Here is a 6,000-nt window from a genome sequence, read left to right as displayed (position 1 = left end):
CTTCAGCCTAAATTTAAAAAGGCTCAAACTACATATTCATTTCTATATATACACATTCTCATCTTGGAATACTTAGAGCTTTACATATTTAAAAGAAGACTTGACAACGACAAAATTTTTCTGTTTTCCTCTATTTACGCTTCTTATTTTCTCTTTTCTTTGACACTCACACTTCAATTTCCTTATGTTTCCTTTCCTCCTTTGTCCTGTTCCCTATGTTTTTCTTTTCATGTTTTACCATTCATGTCCCTATTTTCCAGATTTTTTATCTTCCTCATCTTTCTCTATTTGTGAATATCTCTGCTTTGAACTGTCAGAGCCAGCTTTCCTCTCTTCCCTTATTCCAAGATCTGAGTTGGCGAGCTGGAGTCTTTTTCACACCCCTCTGTACATACAAGATATACATGAGATATATAAGCCAGATGAGAAGCAAATCTGGAGCACTCAGAAAAAATCTTTTTTTTTTCTGCATCTAATGTTTGTCTCTCCATAGTCCACAAATAACTGAAATGGTCCAACAGCAACAGGATCATGCCCTCTTAAGCACAGACTGGTCTACCACCAATTTCACAAATGGCTGAGCAACAAGCATGGTCTAATTCAATACTCATCAAGCATTCCTTCTGAGGCTTTCTGACAAAATATAACATTTTATTCAAAAATTATGTTTTCTTGCTCCTAAGGAAATCTAGTATGTAAAGGTAATTTTGAAAACACTCCTCATTATGAAACATTGGTAATACATGATTTTCTAAATCTGTGCAGTATTTGGAAGTTACTTTTGCTAACAAACTTTTAGAAAATTCACCTTTGGACAGAAACTGATCATCCTGACAGATGCCCATTTTATGAAGCTCTGTATAATAAATAAGAAGTTGAGGCTGCAAACGAACCTATATCCCAAACTCCACAATGGTGGCTGATATTCCTTCCAGTACTACCAACACAGCACAGCTGGGATAGCACGGTCTGTCAGGGGATGTTAGGAATAATATAGAAACCATGTCTAAAACAATCTAGTGCCCATTGCTCACTGATTCTTAATATGCACTGACAGAGTAAGAATAAAATCTCTGGAGCCAGTAGGATGTGACTGTGGACCAGGTACACTATCCTGGTGCTGCTGAGATTTTCCTGTTCTAGTGATACAATACATCCCACTGGAAAAAGCCCCAGACATCCAGCAGTCATCTGCGACTTGGCTTCTGCATTTTCTTAAACCAACACAACTCCAAAGGATAAGCAACTTTTAAGAAGGACAGAGTGTCCAGAGCAACAAAGCCACGAATAAGACATCCTCATCTTTGCAGAACAAAAAGCAGCAAAAACAACCAAACAAAACCCACACAACAACAACCAGCCAAACTAACAAAATTCAAACCCAATTCCCTGAATCTTTTATCTCCTTGTTTCATTTCATCTTAACAATACTGTTAGCAGTTGCAGGTAACTCCTCTCCCTGTAATGTATTCCCACTCAATGCACAGCCCAAACTGTGTATATCATACTCAAAGATTGTATGGCTGCATTTACTCAGTGAGAAAGACAAATACTATTTGCTACACAGGTGGTTTTTTAATTTATTTTTGTTGTTCTAGCCAAGCATTTTGCTCTTGCTTGTTGTTTTACAAACACAGCAGAACAGCAACCACTGCACTTCCCCCATGGCTTGAACGAGGCTGACAACAGATGAGTGTTCCTGCTCATCCTTTCCAGGCTGAAGGATCACTGGATCAGAAAAAATAAGTTAGAATTAGACAGAGGTTCAAAGTTCAAAAAGCAGGACACGTGACAAGCATTGTATCCTGAATGCCTGAGGTGCAGAAGCCTTTCCCACTGAGAACCAGATGAGTACCTTGCACAACTAGCAGGAGCCACCACATAGCAGACAAAGGCAGCTAAACCCAACAGGAAAGGGTGCAGAAGCTCTCCCATAGACATAATGAATGCACCAGAGAAGAAAAAAATACCTTGGGTCTAATATCAGCATATTCTGATTTGCTCTTGGAAAATCTAAAAATCCACACGACACCCCCATTATGCAATCTGATTTATCAGACAGCACAATGCAGACAAAATTGTAGTGACAGGAAGACAAGAGTTCCTTTAATCTTTGACTTTCCAGACAAATTATCTCTAATTAGTGCCTGAGTCCAGTTATTTATGCACACAAACCAGAGCTTAAATTTTCTGCATCACAGAAGCATCCTGTTCCCAAACACCTGGCCAGCAGGAGCACACACAGATGTCCCATCAGCTACTAACCTTTCCTTCCAGGCTGGCCACAGCCACCACACACCCAACAGACCCTCTGTAAAAGGATCTCTCTCCATAGCTATTCTCTAAAAAATCTGGATTTTGCCCATAAAGATTCTTCTTCCTATCATTTGGCTTTTGGTAAAAGCAGTAAAGGTGAAACAAAAGACACTGCTTTCCAGGCAATGAGTAGCTGCATGATAAACAGGAAGAAATTACTCTAGTCATAAAATAAATGAAGTGACAGTAGTAATAGCTCATGCTAAACCAAAATTTACTTTGCCTACATTTTAGGACACTTCTCCTGTACTTGGTAAGAGGCTGGAGATAACTAACCGTGAAGTTCATGCAATATTTTTTTCCTTTCCAGGAGGGATGACTATTTCAACCTGCTCTTCTTACAAAACATGGAAAACCTATTTTCAGTCTAACTCTTGTCTCTCTGCCAGCTAAGGATGTAAATTTTGCATTACTCTTGGAAAGCAACATGGTTTTCTGAGAGCCATTCCTATTTGGAAGCCTCCTGTGGGTTGTGGTGCATCCTCTGACGTCTGTGTTTGGTAGCAAGAGCATCCCACTGCCTAGGTTTCCATCTCACAGATTCTTAGGCATTTTCCAGCATCCCAGTGTGCATTGAACAGTGAGCAATTGAGAGTTCAAGCAAATAATATGGAGGAATGGATAATAAGCCCCTAGGAATGCATCCAGCTACAGTTATATTCCATGAAGGTTAGAGGCCCAATTCTTCCTCATTTATATCTGATGTTGAAGGAATTCATAGTGCTTTATCCAAGCTACTAATTTGCAATTTTACTGCAAACAATTTACAATCAAATGAAGTGAAAGCTAGAAGCAAAGAGTACATTAATGACCTAATTTTCCTTTTGCATTTCTCTTAATTTTATCTTTCAGTGAAGACCAATCTTAAAAAAATTGGATAATTGGCCAGTAAATAAATATAAACTTTTTATTTTAATTATTACTGCATAAAAGCTAAACTGTTGGTATGAACTGCAGCATTGTCTTCTGCTGGGGGCAGTCCTGTATGACCAACCTCCAGCAACAGGAAATTGGGATAACAACATCATTTTTTTCAGACTGAAAAGTCACACTCTAACAAAGTAGTACAAAAATGCATCACAGTGTCTGAACAAAAAATGTAGTGTTCTGGGCTAGATGTATGCAATTAGTAAATTATACAGCCATGTGCATGCTACAATGCTTCTTAAAAATACAGTAACTATTCTGTCAAAAACATAGCAGCAATGTCAAAGCGGCTTTTGTAATATTCCACCAGGAGCTTTCAATACACCAGGTGCAGCTAAATCAGTGATTTCTTGTTTTCTTAGGTTTAGAGGCAGTCTAAAGGCACTGGTCAAGCACCAAACCCCAGCCTGGGGAAAGGAGCTAGGGAAGGTGGTTGTTTCAAAGGGCAGTGGTCAGTCTGAGCCTTGCTCCTATGAGAGACTCCCTGCTGCCCTGTGGAACTGGCTCTAGTGGTGAGTTGATCTGCTGAGACAGCTGGAGAACTCACATTTTTAGAAACAGTTAATTTTCTGGAGGTTTAGGGAGCTGAGCTGGCTCAAGGGGTCAGTTAGCTGCCAGCACAGGGGAAGCAAGTGGCCAGAAGCAAGGCAGGTCTGCCTCTCCCAGCATCCTGATGAGATGCTGAAGCCTCAGGAGACACTGAGTTAGGCTGATATGTCAAAAGGTGTCAGAGAAAGCAGAGGTGCTGCACTCACCTCAACTCCTGCCATTCCCACATCTCCTGTCTCTCTTATTCCCATGCTCACCCAACACCCAGACCCCATCCAGATGGTTAAACCCCTCTGGTAACAGCAATCAGTCAGGTCAGCTTATATGCCACATCCTCTGACCAGTTTAACCATCCCAGCAAACATCTGGGATGTAACACTGGATCAAACTGAAACTGTATTCCTTAGAGAAGTGACCAGAGGTTTTGCCCCAACTTGGTTGTCCATGTCTAGGCAGTTAGCACACCCTAAACACTGACCTATGTGCTGCTGGTAGGAAGAAAAGAAAAGAAAAGAAAAGAAAAGAAAAGAAAAGAAAAGAAAAGAAAAGAAAAGAAAAGAAAAGAAAAGAAAAGAAAAGAAAAGAAAAGAAAAGAAAAGAAAAGAAAAGAAAAGAAAAGAAAAGAAAAGAAAAGAAAAGAAAAGAAAAGAAAAGAAAAGAAAAGAAAAGAAAAGAAAAGAAAAGAAAAGAAAAGAAAAGAAAAGAAAAGAAAAGAAAAGAAAAGAAAAGAAAAGAAAAGAAAAGAAAAGAAAAGAAAAGAAAAGAAAAGAAAAGAAAAGAAAAGAAAAGAAAAGAAAAGAAAAGAAAAGACTTCTGGAGGAAAGAGAGAATCCAATGCTCAAGACACCATGGGCTGTGCACCCCCAAGACCACCTTTTCTGCACAGGAGACAAACCAAACACCCATAAACCAAACTTCCAAATCCATCTCTGTGCTCAGCCCTGCTCATTTCCATGATGCTGATGGAAAAGCAGGAGGCTGCTGGAGGAGCAATACCCCACAATCTGCTCAGAAGGTGTTCAACATCTGTGGTGGACCCTGCTTGTTCCACCTCCAGGTGCAGCTGCACCGTGTCTGCTCATTATGAGCCCAAAGGAACTGCACAGCAAGAACCTGCAGTTACAGAACTTGATCCCAGCTTGGAGGAGCATCTGAGCTCTGCTTAAGATGTGAAATTGAAAGACATTGAGACACGTAATTGGGCAGAAAGCTGGGCCTGGCCCAACTCCACTGAGGTAAATCAATAAGCCATCAAGGAGAGAAATGCAGCGCAGTAAAAGGAAGTTTGGGTTACAAAACACACTCTGTCCATTGGCTTGAAATTGAAATGCTTTCTTCTTCTAGCTATGCAAACACAGCACAAAGCATTCATTTGAACAGAAGCATATAACAACAATCCAAGGTGCAACAAGAAATTTCCATATGTATCCTCCTAGGCTGACAAGAGACAGTGAGAACCTGTACAATTGAATCAAGAATTAGCACCCAGAAAGAAAAGAGTTTTATCTCACAGTTGAGAAAAAAATAACTGAATTCAGATAACTTGAGCATGACATTAAACATTACACCACTGAACAGAGAACAGACATGACTTTCAACATCCAGATATCTGTCAAATAGGCCAAATTATTTTCAGGACTGAATCATAAAATGGTTCAGGTTGGAGAACACCTTTGAATTTCATCTAGTCCAACCCTCCTGTGATAGGCAGGGGTATCTTTCACCAGATCAGGCTGCTCAAAGCCCCAGCCCACCTGACTTTGAACATTCCCAACAAAGCTACATCCACAACTTCACTGGGTAACCTGTTTCACTGTCTGACCATTCTCGTAATAAAAAATGTCTTCTTTATGTCAAATCTAATTCTACTCTTTTTTAGTTTAAAACCATTGCTCCTTGTCTTGTCATTACAAGCCTTGGTAAAAAGCCTCTCAATCTTTCTTGTAAGTCTCCTTAATATTTTATCTCACTAGTGTTCTTACTGGAAAATGCCTTGAGGAATAGGCTAAGAAAACACAGACTGGTAAAATAACCCAAATGCCTTAGAGTAAAGCAAATCCCACATCAGGACTTAGGGAAGGCAGCCGTCTCAGCTACAGATATAAAGAAGATACAACTTGAAAAGCATAAGCAAATGTACGAGACAGCTATTAAGAAAAGGGACATACTGCATTGTGCAGGATCATCTACCCTTGTGCAGAGCCAGCC

Source organism: Passer domesticus, chromosome 4, assembly GCF_036417665.1.
Source record: "Passer domesticus isolate bPasDom1 chromosome 4, bPasDom1.hap1, whole genome shotgun sequence".
Lineage (NCBI taxonomy): Eukaryota > Metazoa > Chordata > Aves > Passeriformes > Passeridae > Passer > Passer domesticus.
The sequence above is the reverse complement of the archived record's forward strand: the minus strand, read 5'-3'. Positions refer to the sequence as shown.